The sequence below is a fragment of the Hyperolius riggenbachi genome, chromosome 5 (assembly GCF_040937935.1).
Source record: "Hyperolius riggenbachi isolate aHypRig1 chromosome 5, aHypRig1.pri, whole genome shotgun sequence".
Lineage (NCBI taxonomy): Eukaryota > Metazoa > Chordata > Amphibia > Anura > Hyperoliidae > Hyperolius > Hyperolius riggenbachi.
In genome coordinates, this window is record NC_090650.1 from 239,721,915 (window position 1) to 239,737,200 (window position 15,286).

Below are 15,286 nucleotides of genomic sequence, written 5' to 3' on the forward strand. Positions count from 1 at the left end.
TCTGGCTTTTCTCTTCTTTTTTATCTGCTCACTCTTTGTTTACCTTCTTTTGGCTCTTCTCTCCTGGGGAGGGGCTGCTTCAGTAGAATTTTGTTACTCCTCCCTTCAAACAAACAATCTTCAAACCAGAAGGATTTCTCAGCCACCCGGCACCACTTTGAGTGGGCGGAATAGCTGATATTTGTATTTGAACTTTGATGTTATTTATCATATCATATGTATCATATAACTGATTGATTTTGTTTTTATTGGCTTATTTGAAACACTTTAACAAAAACATTGTAAGATAAAGGCATACAAGTATGTTTGAAAGCGCTCAAACACAATTGTGAAGGATGCCTAACAAATGTATATGCATTGAGGGCTGCTTCAGGCAGTGTTACCACCAGTATGGACAATTTGGCAAACACATTTTTCACAAAGGGCTACATGCTAAAAATAAATGTTGAGAAACACTGGTCTAGAATATTGATTTTTTTTTCACTCTTTCAAGATGTTGAAGAAATCAACTTTGTAGGTTTATGTTTAGAATCAATCCACAATGCTTAATTCTGCAAAAGGTATTCTATAAGATACTGAAAGTCCTCAGGCAGTCCAGCCATTAAAAATGAATTCAAAACATTCTCAGTAATTATGCTTTTTATAAAAAGGTATTGAATATCTGAGGGGAAAAAGTTGCTGCTTTTAACAGTAACTGAAGTTGTAATAACATACACCAACAAAACAGCTTAATGTTTATTCTCTTTTCGGATTATTTATTGTATTTGCTGAAATCTTGGTCCAGAAGAACTGAGCATAACACTATGCTGAAGAGCTGCATCTTCCTTAAAATTAAGCAGTGACAGACAGATACTGGATTCTTTCTTAATGGGCCGAACAGTCAGGGACCACAAAGTAGTCACTGAAGGACTGCATGTGGTCTTTGAGCCACACAATGGGGATGAGTTATTTAGCATCTATGAGAAAAGCAAAGGATATAGTGACAAGGGAAAACAACTTTGTGCAATATTTTGTCTGTTACGCATCTTTTCTACAAACCTATAAGCCAGCAAAACACATCACAAAAACAATACATCTGTAACCATGCATCCTCTCATGGGAAATTTCCTTTTCCCTCTATTCATTTCATTTTTTTTCTTTTATAGAATAACAATAGGTGGTTTCTTTTCAGCTGGTCTCAAGCTAAACTAGTAACCCCGTGTTTTTCCAAGCTGGCTCTTTACTGGATGCACACATCCTTTTCGTATTGAAAACTGCCAGGGTGAAATTGGGGCTGATCATTGCTGTTGATATGCATCTTTTTCACTAGACTTTCTAGAATTTTGAGACAAGAGCCTTTAGAGATCAACAACAGCAGAAGCCTACTAAATCTACACTCCATTGCTATTCTTGATTATCTCTGAATTTTGCTTAAAATATGTGAGAAAATGTCCCCCAGTTTTAAAATTACTGTGAAGTATGTCATCTTAAGTGGAGCTATAACATGTCCACCAATATCTTTTTGAAGTACTACTAAGTTCCTTGTTCTTTTAACTTGTACAGACATGCTAATTTATTGTTTGAAAGCTACTTGATTTTTTGCAACCATAAATGGAAAGGAATTAAGGCACATCTTTTTTTTAGTTCCTTCCCTGATCCCGCTTACCAAGTACTAGGGAGTTCCAGTGTCAGTATGAATTATGGGTCCCCCAGCTCTGATGGAGCTCACTTACATCTACAGTCTTTTCTTTGTCTCCTCTAGGTGACCTCCACAGCCTTGGATCCCATCTGTCACGAGTCATAAAACAAGTGTGGCCATAATAATCTCCCCACCCTTAACAAGTATAGCCACTACAACCCCTAATCTGGAGAATGGACCCCTGAATTATAGGAAGGAGGGTAAGTAGTTGGAACCCCCCACAGCTTTGGGCTTACCAGCAGCTAGTGACTTTTCTCCCATGGGAGGTAATATGGGGACTGAAGTATGGCTATTACATAGCCAAAGCACTATTATGAAGTTATTGGCCCCCAGTGCTTGAATATATTCAGATAGTGAAGGTGATAGAAAGTAAGTATCAGCAAAAGGGATCAGTCTAGGCGAAGTTAGGTAAAAGGCATCATTTTTGGAGTTGGGGGTGAAAGATTTTACACTTTTAACTTTACTGTGCTGTCTGTAGAACTTTATAGTTAAAGGGACTCTGAGCTCTAAATAAAAAACGAAATACTGCATGCGCAGTACTGTCACACCGGCCGCCCTGATGACGTGAGGCACCTGGCGTGGTGATGACAGACGTGACGTTTGAGGAAGAAGGAGCCCGACAAACGGGCCCAGTGTCCAGGGGTGCTCAGCAGGACCCCGAATGCGAAGTTTGCCCAAAAATTCGGGTGATTTTTCAGGTTTGCCGAATGCAAACCCAAACCCGAATAATGCAATCCATGCCGTATCCGAATGCGAAGTCTCCTGAATGTGCACACTCGAATTCGGCCAGATGGAGCTGTGGGTTCGGTTTCGGCTTTGGGATTCAGGGATGACGTCATTGGGCCAATCAGAAGTCCTCCAGCCGAGGACCTGGCAACCCTAGCAACCAATCAGAGGAGGGGAACCTGGCCCTCCCCTCCTCTATATAAGGCGGTGGCCATCTTGCGGAGCCACGTACTTGTGTGACTGTGCTGGTACTGAGAGTATCTCCAGTGCTGTGCTGCGTCTGATCAAGTGCATTTTCACTGCTAAACCTAGCGTTTTGCTTCCTAAACACCTCCTAAACACCTCCTAAACACATTTATTGTTGTCTTATATAGTTAGCTAGTATTTTGATTGTTTTTAGTCAGCTAGTGTATACTGTATACTGTGCTAGACTAGTGTTAGTCTGTGTGCTGGCTAGGCCTGCTAGCCTAGGTAGCCTTAGCCTACTACTAGCTTAGGTAGGTTAGGGATTCTAGTTAGTTGTGTATATAGTAGTACTAGTTTAGTTAATTATTTAATTATTTATTACTGCTGTAGTCTGTTACTTTATTAGTTTCAGTACTTTGTTAGTTAGTTACTGACTGTGTACAGGCCACCACCATCAGCATCCGTTGTGAGTGGCATGTGACTGTCACCTGCCTGAGCCTATTGATTGATTGATTGCGTCTGACCATGGGTGACCGATTGTAATTGTCACTGACTGTCTGCCGCACAACTTAGCTATAGTGTAGTACGCTAGGTATTTCTTAGTTACCTGCGTGCATACTACTACTACTACTACTACTCAGAGCAGGGACAAGGTCCTCCAGCACCTAAGGCTGAGACACCAAAGTGCGCCCCTCCATCCCTCCTACCCCAGCCATCACACACTGATTGATATTAGACTAAGAGGGCCACAGGGCCCACAACCTCCCCAACACCTTAATATCTAGTTATCTGGCTTGCAGTCACTGCTATGTATCCCCTTTTCTTATTTCTTTCTGCTTCATACACAGTTAGGAATGACAGCTGAATGAATTGTGCGCCGCCTCCTACACTGCGCCCTGAGGCTGGAGCCTCTCTAGCCTATGCCTCGGCCCGGCCCTGCTACTACTGTCTACTAGTACTACTAGTCACCACCAAGTCACCACCGACACAGACTTTATTAAAGTTTACACCCTTTCCAGCCCTCTTCTACTTTTTTTTTTTACTGTATTTGTATAGTGCACAATGACTGGAAGAGGTAGAGAGCGAGGCACCACCAGGAGAGGCAGCACCATTGCAGGAGCCACTGCCAGCAGCAGTGTCTGGGACTGGTCCACCGCCAGCCACTGACCGCAGGAAGGAGGAAGCAGAGGCGCAACAGCAGCGCATTGCGCCCATCTTTGAGACGGATCGTCGCCCACGGCCCATTGTGGAGAGTCAGGTGCAGGCTGTGGTGGAAATGATGGCGGAGCAGGAAGCCACCGTTTCCAGCCAGGCCTCCAGCACCAGCGAGACCAGTGCCACCACCAGCACTCCGGTCCGCAGCCGGCCTCCACCACCGCTTGAGGCCATGGTCACGGTGACCCCATCGACCAGCCTGCCCTAAATGAGTATGCTCTTCTCCCCTGAGACTGCGACCATGTACAGGGATGTTTTGGAGAAGTATGAGTTGGAGATGATGGGGCCATCCAGGGAGGAGGAGGAGTTTAAGGTGCAGAAGTTTGTTGTTGGTGCTGAGGAGGAGGGGCGTGATGCAGGGGATGTTGGCGTAATGGAGTTGGTTGAGGCGGGCTCACAGGATATGTTTGGGGTTGATGATGATGACTTGCTGGATCCTTCCTATGTGCCACCAGTACCACCAGCACAGTTGGTTGAAGGCAGCTCGTCATCGGAGGAGGAGGCGTCTCTGGCGCAGAGGCGCGGCAGCAACAAGGTGGCCAGCACATGGCGTGGAAGGCAGGAGCCACTGCCTGCTGCTTCAGTCGCTACCACCACCCACAGCAAACCTCCAACTAAAACCAAAAAGGCACAATCCTCCAAGGGCACGCAAAAACCCCAGCCCTCAAGCTCAAAGAGCAGCTTGAAGTCCCCAGTCTGGCGGTACTTCCCCAGTGCCCAGTGAACGCGACATGTGCAATTTGCAACAGTTGCGGTGTCAGTCTAAGCAGAGGTCACAATCTGCTCAAGTTGGGTACCTCGTGCCTGCAGACCCACTTACAGAGCAGACATTTTGAGGACTTTCGTAAGTTGGAGAAGCTGATGCAAAGTGGTGCAGGCAGTGGTCAGAGCTAGACAGCCACTGCACAGATTACAGCAGCAGCAGCGGCCGACCCTCCTGCCCCCCCCCCCCCCCCCCCCGGGGCAGCCAGTCCTCAGTGGCCTCATCAGCTCCCTCCACAGTGGCCTCCTCATCCTCCCGTGCAGGCCAAGGCCGCCAGACCCTGCTCAGCGAAGCATTCCCCGGTGTGGCCAAGGTGCTGCCTCCCGCCCACAGGCGCATCTGGTTGCTGAACGATTTGCTTGCCCGGGCCATGTGCTCCCAGCTCCTGCCATATTCCTTTGTGCAGAAGGGAAGTGACATCAGAGTGCTGCTGCAGGTTGGGATCCCAGAGTGGCAAGTCCCCAGCTGCCACTATTTCTCCCGCAGGGTGATCCCAGCACTGCACTGCTCTGCCATGGCAAACGTGGGCCGCGCGCTGGATCATGCTGTGAGTGCGCGGATCCACATAACCATGGATTCATGGAGCAGCCGGTTTGGGACAGAGCGCTATCTGTCCTTTACGGCCCACTGGGTCAGCCTGGTGGAAAGCCCGAGCAAGGAAGCAGCAGGTCCACCCTCGGGCAGAGCAGCAGCACCAGTCGCCCACTATGTGGTGCCACCGCTCGGGGTCAGGGGAGAAGCAGCAGCTCCCGCCGCCAAGCGTCCCCATCTCTCCAGCAGCGTGAAGGCCCGCCACTGCCAAGCGCTGCTGGAGATGAAAAGCCTGGGGAAAAACTCCTTGTCAGCATCGGACGTGCTCCAATACCTCAGGGAGCAGGAGAGGACGTGGCTGACCCCCAGAGGCCTCACTGTGGGATTGGTGGTGCCCGACAATGCCGCCAACCTGATGGCTGCCATCAGCAGGGAAGACTTGCTCCGCGTCCCTTGCTTGGCCCACGTCCTGAACCTGGTGGTGCAAAAGTTCATGCGCACCTACCTGGGGATGGAGGAGCTGTTAGAAGCGGCACGGAAAATTGTATGCACTTTCCCCTGCTCAGCAGCTGCCGCAGCAAAACTGGCAGACATCCAGCAGCTGGAGGGCCTGCCACGACACCGCCTCATCATAGATGTGCCAACTCGCTGAAACTCCACCCTGGCGATGTTGGAGCGGCTGGTTGAGCAGAAGAGGGCTGTCAACCAATACATCTATGATGCCACTGTCGCCGGCACCGGTAGCAGCACCACCAAACTCCAGCTCCTCACCAACACACAATGGGGGCAGATGCAGCAGGTCTGCTTGGTGTTGGCTCCCTTCCTACAGGGAACCAACCTGGTAAGTGAACGACGGGCATCCCTCTGCCAGTGGGTGCCCTTTGTTTGTCTACTGGACAGGGCACTTGGCGATTTGGTGGATTTGGGAGATGAGGCCCTGAAGCAGCTGGAACAGCAGCCACCTGCGCAGTCCACTGCTGCGCAGGTATTTGAGTCCCTGGAGGAGGAGGAGGAGGAGTTGGAGGTGCTGGACTTTGCTGCTGGGGGGGGACATCGGAGCGCAGCAGCAGTGGTGCGAGGGTGGAGAGAGGAGGAAGAGGCTCAGGGGCAAGAGGAGAAGGAGGAGGGTGCTGACCCTGATGTCTCTGTTGGACGGTCCACCCTGTTCCCCATGGCAGCACATATGCTGCGCTGCCTGCACACAGACCCCAGGGTCAAGTGGATGCAAGCGAGGGAGGATGCCTGCATCAGCATGATCCTGGACCCACGGCTGAGGGGGAGGTGGGATCAGTTTCCGCCTGCCAGAGACCGTGAGCAGCGAGCAAGGGAGTTGCAGGAGATCCTTGTTCGGGGACTGGAGGAACCCTTCCCCCCGCCTTCCACCCCCTCTGTCCCTTTCCAGCAGCCAGCACAGCAGCCGGTGCCTGTAATGCTATGTTTTTTGGCGTTGCTAAGGCCTCACACTCGACTCACACTAGCACAAAGACTAGGTAAATACATAGCTTACAACTTCACACTGTATTAGGATATTTATTCAATTATTTACATTATTTACAGGTATAGCAGTGAATCATGGATAAGTAATAGAGTAAAGAATCAATACATTACCGGATATTGCATCATCACTCCGTATCGGGGGACCAGCGATCGTCAGGAGGCAGCGCATACACAACATCACACAACTCGTCAGTAGTGGAGAGTCCCATCAGAGCAAGGGAAATCTCTCTTTCTTATACTCATAGCTCCACCCATTTTCCCTATTGCATCCTGGGGATGCACAGGCATGAGCTTCACTATGGTTGGATGACTTATAGTCAATATTTTCATAAACAGAACTAGTTCTAGTTAAGTTGCGCATTCCCTGAAACAGTTAATTCAGGGTTACGCGCTTATTGCAACACAATGTTATATAACCATATCACGTGCCACGCATGCTCAGTACTTGTTGTGACTGGGTGGGTTCGTCCTTCAGCCTATCCACAACGTGGAAGTATGATTCATCCCTCGTGATAACCGCGTGAACACAGCGCACAGCCGTATGTTTTTATAACTTGCAGTAACCTTTTGTTCTTCTGTCAATGGTTTTCTTATGGAGAATGGTGCATCACTACTAAAAGATCAAAATATGTCCTATCTGCCTACAGACTAGCTTGCTAATGTGTTTCTTACCTAACAGCCAGTCATTCACACAGACTCTTCAGACTTGTATCACATTCGGTCCTTAGTGATGACCATTAACATATGAAACCATGACAACTTTTTTCCTCTTACAACAGATCCCATATGCCACATACCAGTTCCATCTGGATAGGATAACTATAACAATCATTACAATCAAAAAATAGGATGAACTATACACTTCATCATTGTTTCTGCTGATGGCGAATAACCCATAAATACATCCCACCAATGGTGAGAGGTGGCATCTGCTATGGCAGAGCCCACTTTAACAATTTTGTTTGCAATCACGGCAGTACTGAGCTGGTGTACGATTATACTTCTATTCAACTTTTTAATAGCACTTTTTCACTTCCGTTAGATTTTTCAACAATCCGCTTTAGTTTAGTCAGGTTTAGAACCCAATTGGGAACTTCCAAACCTTGGCCTTGCCAGGAAACCTTTGTAGTTAACGCTATGTCTGGCATTAACATAAAAGTTTCATTTTCCCATTGGAATACAGTGATATTGTGTATGCATCCTGCAAAAGGCACCCTCATTTTAGGGACCACCGGACGATCAGTCACTACACATACCACTTGAGGTGTTATTTCCACCATCCAGCGGTATGTTATAGGCATTATGGTCCACCCACATTTGTTTACAGTGTTCTGTAACAAACAAGGTTCATATGCAGTAGACTGTAACTTACATATTTTACTGTTTAAAGTATTCTCACAAAAAGTCAAATCATCTGTTCTGTTGCTGTCATCAATAACCTGTCCATAAAACGTAGGTACCCAGAAGTGCTGATCACCTTCTGGCCCAATTAATAATGGCAAAATAACATACTTACACATTATACCACTTTTAGTAACATTGTAAAGTGTCAATTGTCCCATGCAAAATGTATCATTGCACATCACTTTAGGTGCTTTGATATCTATCCAGTGATCAGTTCTTATCATGGAACTGAACACGGTCCTCCAAACCTCCTCATTTCCAGTCAACAACATAGTTTGAAATAACTCTTTCTGTTGTTGCTGTTGTAAGGTTTGCATGGAACAGATAGTCCAGTTTACAATTCTAGTTATATTAACATCTGTTTCATACATAACAGAGGCACTTGCGTTAATTAAGCCAAGCAAATCATCATCTATTTTAGCTTGTAATTTTAAATGGCGCCCATATAGTTGGCATCCATTTAGCTTGTAATTTTAAAACATCATTTATTTTACTTCCAACGTTATGCAATCTATTTGCTAATGTTTCAATATCAAAACTATTAAGAGTTCCAGTCAATGTCCCATATCCATCTAACAAAGTGTCATACCACTCTCTCCGTATTTGGTGTGGTTTAGAACAGTTTATGGCAGCTGGAAACGTGATTTTAGCATGAATCACAGTCTTTTAGGCATGTTGCCCCACCTTTATACAAGTGGAAGGTAGTCTCTTTATATGCCCAGGGTCCACTTTAGCATCCATCATATCCACAAATATCAAAGTAGGCCCCACCGAGACATGGTCCATTGAAAGTAACATTGAGAACGTCACATGCTTGCCTAGCATTACCGGTAAAGTTTCTCTGTAGACAACTCTTGGTTTTATTTCCCCACACGAAAGTCACCGTGGATCCCCTGTATCGGTTACTCGACTACCTGAAGTCCATGCATTAACGCCACAGCTTTCCAACCACACGATACCAAGGATTCCAAGGACAATGCCATAGACATGGAGATCAATCTGCAAAAAACCCAAACAAGTGTGACTTATTCTTGCAAATAACATTTTTTCCTGTAGGATATATTCCCACTTTTCCTGTTCTGGCCTCCAGCAGAGTTCGGTCCTTGCCTACTGCAATCACATCTGCTGGAGGAGGCGGTCCTTGGGGATTCTGACCCACATTTTAGCTCCAACATTTACTGTATTAGTAGAACCAAAATATTCATCACCCTTTACTGATGGGCTTCCCTCTCTACAAATAAAGGAATTAGGGTCCCTTTACACTTAATCAGCTGCTGTTAACTGTAATCAAAAAATAACAACTGATGTACAGTCCAGCGTCCGTGTCCCCCTATGGCCTCTTTCACACCATACACTGAAAAAACATTGAAATCTTTTCACAGTGCATTGCCATTGGGGAAAAAACAACAACAACAAAAAACAAGAAAAAACAAACAACAACAAAATTGTATGCGTACTACTACTAATGCATACCAGCGCATTAAGTGTAAAAGGGCCCTCAGGAGAACCTGGGCTATACAACTCTTTGGCCTGTGTATACACAGTGTCCTCCCCTAAAAACTTTAACCCATCCTCTCTCCTCTTCCAATAATTAACTCACTATTTCCCAGGTTAATCATGATCACTTTAATTTATTCTTGATAGTCGGAGTCAATTACTCCTCCTATTACTATAGCTCCTTTCTGAGCAAAACTGAATTGGGTAGCTATTTGCCCATAATGTTAGTCAGGTATTTTACATCCTATACCTGTGGGAATGGTTGTAACCTGTGAGGGGTTAATGATAACAACTTCTAAAGCATGCAAATCCAACCCAGCTGATACAGGTTTTCCCCTATATGGAGCTACCGCATCCTTATGCATTTTTCAATAAGAAATCGTTTCTACTTTAACCACCCCACCAGCTAGTTTCTGGTATAAACAAAAATCTGTTATCTTCACAGTTTGTTTGTATTATTCTAAACTAGCATATGCATACATTCTAGCATCTTTAACAGAGGTATTCTTAAACATATAATACACTATATCAGTAAGGTCTCAAAGCAAACTTCATACAATTCATTAGAAACAACTCAATTCACACTTCATCATCAACACATTCTGCCACTTCACGCCATTCAGCTAATCAGTACAACATTCAACCCTAGAGAAACCAGACATTTCTCTGCAAGACAAACAAATCTCATTTAGTAACTAATGACCTTAGCCCGTTTAAAAAAAAAAAACAAGCTAGGCCTTTCGCTGCGCATGCATGTGCCCGCTGTGCACATGCACCCGCCACGCGCGTGCCCTCATACACCGTTGCGCACACGCTGGCCGCCTCTGGCCCTATCCTCCCTCAACTTTTCCCCTGTGTTTCTGCGCCCCTCCCTGCACATGTGCAGTGCTAAAAAAAACAAAACAAAACTCTGAATAGACGCAGAGACACTGGCATATTATATAAAAAGGTTTTCCAGTCTAATTACGCAATATTTTCATTCTACATTGCCATAATAGACTTCACAATTCTATTTCTTTCACACGGTCTCATCTAATCTAGCTTTCTTAGCTCAACAGGTAAACAATTTCACTCCTGCACAATTATAGCTAGAAACCAGGGGAAAAATTGCTGGCAGAGATGTCACCGTGACACCATAATCACATTTAACCCTGTAACCCAAAAAAAAAAAAAAAATGAGCATTTGCAGGGATTTGGAAGTTCTAGCAAAACCCAGCACAACGCACAGTGCTGCACCAAACACACAACGCACACACACACAAGAAAGTTGCTTTACTATTTCTCACCTCTTTAACCATTTATTTTATCAAACAAGACGCATATCCCATGAAGTAAGAGTTAAAGGTCAATATTTTTTTTACAACATGTACTCCTGAATGAAAAAAAAAATAATGCTTGCCAAGCGCCCCCAGCTGAGGAGAGCAGCATCTCAAACACTCACTGGCTCGCACACATTCCCTAGGAGCACTCACCGCCCGTGCACAAATGCATTTAAAAAAAAAAAAAAAACATTCCTCTATGCATTCAATTAAACAAAAAACAGACATATGAATACACGATTAATCAGGACTCGCTATAACGGATTCACCATATAAAACATTCACTAGAAACAACAATATTAACCCACCTGTCTTGTCCAGATTATATTACCATTTCAACTCTGCAAGTGCAGTCAGATACTGTCACTTTAAGGAATTTGCTTTACAAGTTTAAACACAGCACTCCAAGATTATACTCCGAAATCTACCAACAAAGACACAGACTGTATTAAAAACCGTAGTAGTAAAAGCTGAGATTCACTGTCAGGTTACTCTCTGCCCCTTTTTCCCATCCATATTTTATCATTAAAAATATGGGGTTTTCCTTAAGAGGGACAAAAACAGCAGTAACAACCTAAAGAAAGTTCCCAGCTATTCCTAATCTTTTCAAATGGAACAAAATACTTTTGTGCTAAACACTTCCAATTCCAGTTCAATGCACATTGTCCTATTTCTTGTGCAATGATCAGTGGCAGAGTTTGGCTTCCTTTTATTCACAGAAGCTCCCTGCTCCACTGATAACAATCCAAAATGTGTCATCACAGGAGCCTCTTCCCCAGCTACTTCCTCCAGTACATTTATTTTACCAGCTGCAGATTCTGTTACATGTTGGTATTTATCTGCAGCTGCCTGTGATGACACTTGTGCAACTATCACTCTGTCATCCTACTCTAGTTCCTTTTTCTAACAGGACTACCCTTTTTCCAACAGGAATACCCTCAAGTAAAGTAACAACATTGAGGGATTCTGATTCTTTCAACTTACACAATCTTTGTTGAAGCTTTCTATAAGCTGTCAACAACATCCCACTATGCCGCCCGAGAGCGACATCATGCCCCGCCTTAACAGGGCCCCCCCCTAGAGTCTTATCTACATCTAGAGAAAGCAACAACATCACCCGCTTTAACGGGGAACCCCCCCCCCCCCTAGAGTCTTATCTACATCTAGAGAGAGCAACAACATCACCCGCTTCAACGGGGACCCCCCCCCCCTAGAGTCTTATCTACATCTAGAGAGAGCAACAACATCACCCGCTTTAACGGGGAAACACTATATTCCAGCATCAGGCAGCGTCCCTCAACCTCAAGTTGAGCCTGTTCCGCCTTTTCTTGATCCTGGAACGCCTTCTGCAATCGCTTGTGCACACCACGATATGCAGAGGCCAACACCCAGCTAATTCTAGCTGGGGTAACTGCATCACCTACCTTGGTAGGGAGTTTCTCAAGTACTTGAACTAAATCAACCGGTTCTGATTCTTTCAACTGCTTATCCCACAATTCTACCAACCCATGGCTAGCTAATTCTACTGCTATAATATTATACGGAGACTCGGTCCAGCCGGGGATCTCCGCAGGTTCTTTTAGGCATTTGGCCTTTTTCTTAAACATATTGCCTTACTTTTGGCACACTGCCAACTGGGCGTGGCTTTGACCAGAGGTGCCCCTCAATTTCTAGACACCAATGGTCAAACTTCCCACAGATAAATTTTGCTTAGTTCAAAAGATATCTTGACTTGAAACTAAGTGGGAGGAGCTACTGACTCCAAACTTTGCCCACACCTGTAATCTGTCCTAAGATATATACATGTCAAGTATCAAGTCAATATACCATACAGGGGCAATTTTACAAAGATTTATATTAATTGCCCCACTAACTGGCAAAATGCCAAATTTTGCAAAATTACACCCAGAGACCCACAGAATCATAGGCAATATATTTCAGAGGTCAAAAGTCATCCTCGTCGCCATTTATGTAATGCTATGTTTTTTGGCGTTGCTAAGGCCTCACACTCGACTCACACTAGCACACAGACTAGGTAAATACATAGCTTACAACTTCACACTGTATTAGGATATTTATTCAATTATTTACATTATTTACAGGTATAGCAGTGAATCATGGATAAGTAATAGAGTAAAGAATCAATACATTACCGGATATTGCATCATCACTCCGTATCGGGGGACCAGCGATCGTCAGGAGGCAGCGCATACACAACATCACACAACTCGTCAGTAGTGGAGAGTCCCATCAGAGCAAGGGAAATCTCTCTTTCTTATACTCATAGCTCCACCCATTTTCCCTATTGCATCCTGGGGATGCACAGGCATGAGCTTCACTATGGTTGGATGACTTATAGTCAATATTTTCATAAACAGAACTAGTTCTAGTTAAGTTGCGCATTCCCTGAAACAGTTAATTCAGGGTTACGCGCTTATTGCAACACAATGTTATATAACCATATCACGTGCCACGCATGCTCAGTACTTGTTGTGACTGGGTGGGTTCGTCCTTCAGCCTATCCACAACGTGGAAGTATGATTCATCCCTCGTGATAACCGCGTGAACACAGCGCACAGCCGTATGTTTTTATAACTTGCAGTAACCTTTTGTTCTTCTGTCAATGGTTTTCTTATGGAGAATGGTGCATCACTACTAAAAGATCAAAATATGTCCTATCTGCCTACAGACTAGCTTGCTAATGTGTTTCTTACCTAACAGCCAGTCATTCACACAGACTCTTCAGACTTGTATCACAGTGCCTGCGGCCAGCAGCAGTGTCAGGCGCCCAGGAGACCTGCTGTCATTGACGCAGGCATTCTACATGAAGGTACAGCAGTTGAGAGAGGAGGTGCGTGCAGCAGCCACCTTCGGTGAGAGTCACAGCCAGCGCATGATCCGGATGGTGGCTGACTACATGGGGTCCTTCAGTGTGCTTGACACCGGCAGTGAGGAGCCTGTGGACCCCATGGAGTACTGGGTGGAGTGCTTGCACATCTGGAGGGAGCTTGCACAGTACGCCCTGGAGGTATTGTCTTGCCCCCCTTCCAGCGTGCTGTCCGAGAGGTGCTTCAGTGCGGCCGGTGGCGTGGTCTTCGAGAAACACTCTCATCTGTCCACAGAGGGCGTGGACAGACTGACATTTTTGAAGATTAACCAGGCCTGGATAGAAGGCACGTTCCTGGCACCTGTTGTCGGCGAGAGGAGGATATGAGGTGCCTGCCTGGGAATTACAATACATTGCCTGCTGCCATACATGACGACTCCTCCTCCTGCTGGCCTGCTGCATTTATTTATTCATTAATTTATTTATGTATTTATTGTATTTATACGTGACTCCTCCTGCTGCTGCTGGCCTGCTTCATTTATTTATTTATGAATTTATTTATGTATTTATTGTATTTATACGTGACTCCTCCTGCTGCTGCTGGTCTACTGCATTTATTTATTTATGAATTTATGAATTGATTTATGTATTTATTGTATTTATAAAGTGGCAACATATTACACCGTGCTCATTTTCATCCTCCTGCTGTCAGTGGTCCCACCGTCAGGGTCCACACAATACATTGCCTGCTGCCAGTGCCACATGTCACTCCTCCTGCTGCTGTATTTATCCACCTGCTGTCAGTGGTCCCACCGCCAGGGTCCACACAATACATTGCCTGCTGCCAGTGCCACACGTCACTCCTCCTACTGCTGTAGGGCGTTTCCTCTGGATGTTTTCTGGTTTTAATATGGGGAGGGTTTTGTGGTTATTTGAGGGTTATATCTAGGGGCTTGTGCTTTGTATTTAATTATATTGTAATAAACTGAGTTTGCATATTGGTATAATTATGGTGGCCTTATGACATTTTTGTTGCTACAATTATGTACTCTCAATGTTTAGGTTGGCCCCACCCTATATTGAGCAGGATATATTAACCAATATATGAGGCACCATTGCTTCTTTATTTAATTATCCACACAATACATTGCCTGCTGCCAGTGCCACACGTTACTCCTCCTGCTGCTGTATTTATCCTCCTGCTGTCAGTGGTCCCACCACCAGGGTCCACACCAGGGGCGTCGCTAGCCCTACTTTGGGGGGCATGTGCCCCCAATCTGTCCTGCGGTGCCCTGGATCTCTTCCCCAGGGGTGCCCAGCACTGCCCGCTGTCCCCTCCTGGCCGCCGCTGCCCCCCAGCTGTCCCCGCGGCCAGAGCGTCAGACTTTGATCAGCAGTGACCAGATAGAGCGGGCGCTAGGACCTAGCGTACACCGCTGATATGTGGAAGTGACATCACTTCCACATATTGAGCATGGTGCGTCCGGTGCCCGCTCTATCTGGTCGGGTCGCCGGCTGATCGAGGTCTGCTGGCTGCGAGGTGAGGGGGCCCCGGTCACTAACTACCTAACGGGGGGGGGGGCGCCTGTCACTCACTATCTAACGGGGGTCCCTGTCACTCACTATCTAACGGGGTCCCTGTC

At 45.8% G+C, this 15,286-nt stretch overlaps 1 long non-coding RNA gene across 1 annotated transcript; it reads right to left on the reverse strand.

Moving 5' to 3' along the window:
* Positions 1–6,613: 6,613 nt before the first annotated feature.
* LOC137518632 (uncharacterized) lies at positions 6,614–11,879 on the reverse strand. The gene is made up of 2 exons (XR_011020863.1): positions 11,125–11,879; positions 6,614–8,999 (listed from the first exon to the last, which is right to left on the reverse strand). It is a non-coding gene; the product is annotated as an uncharacterized lncRNA (long non-coding RNA).
* Positions 11,880–15,286: the final 3,407 nt, after the last annotated feature.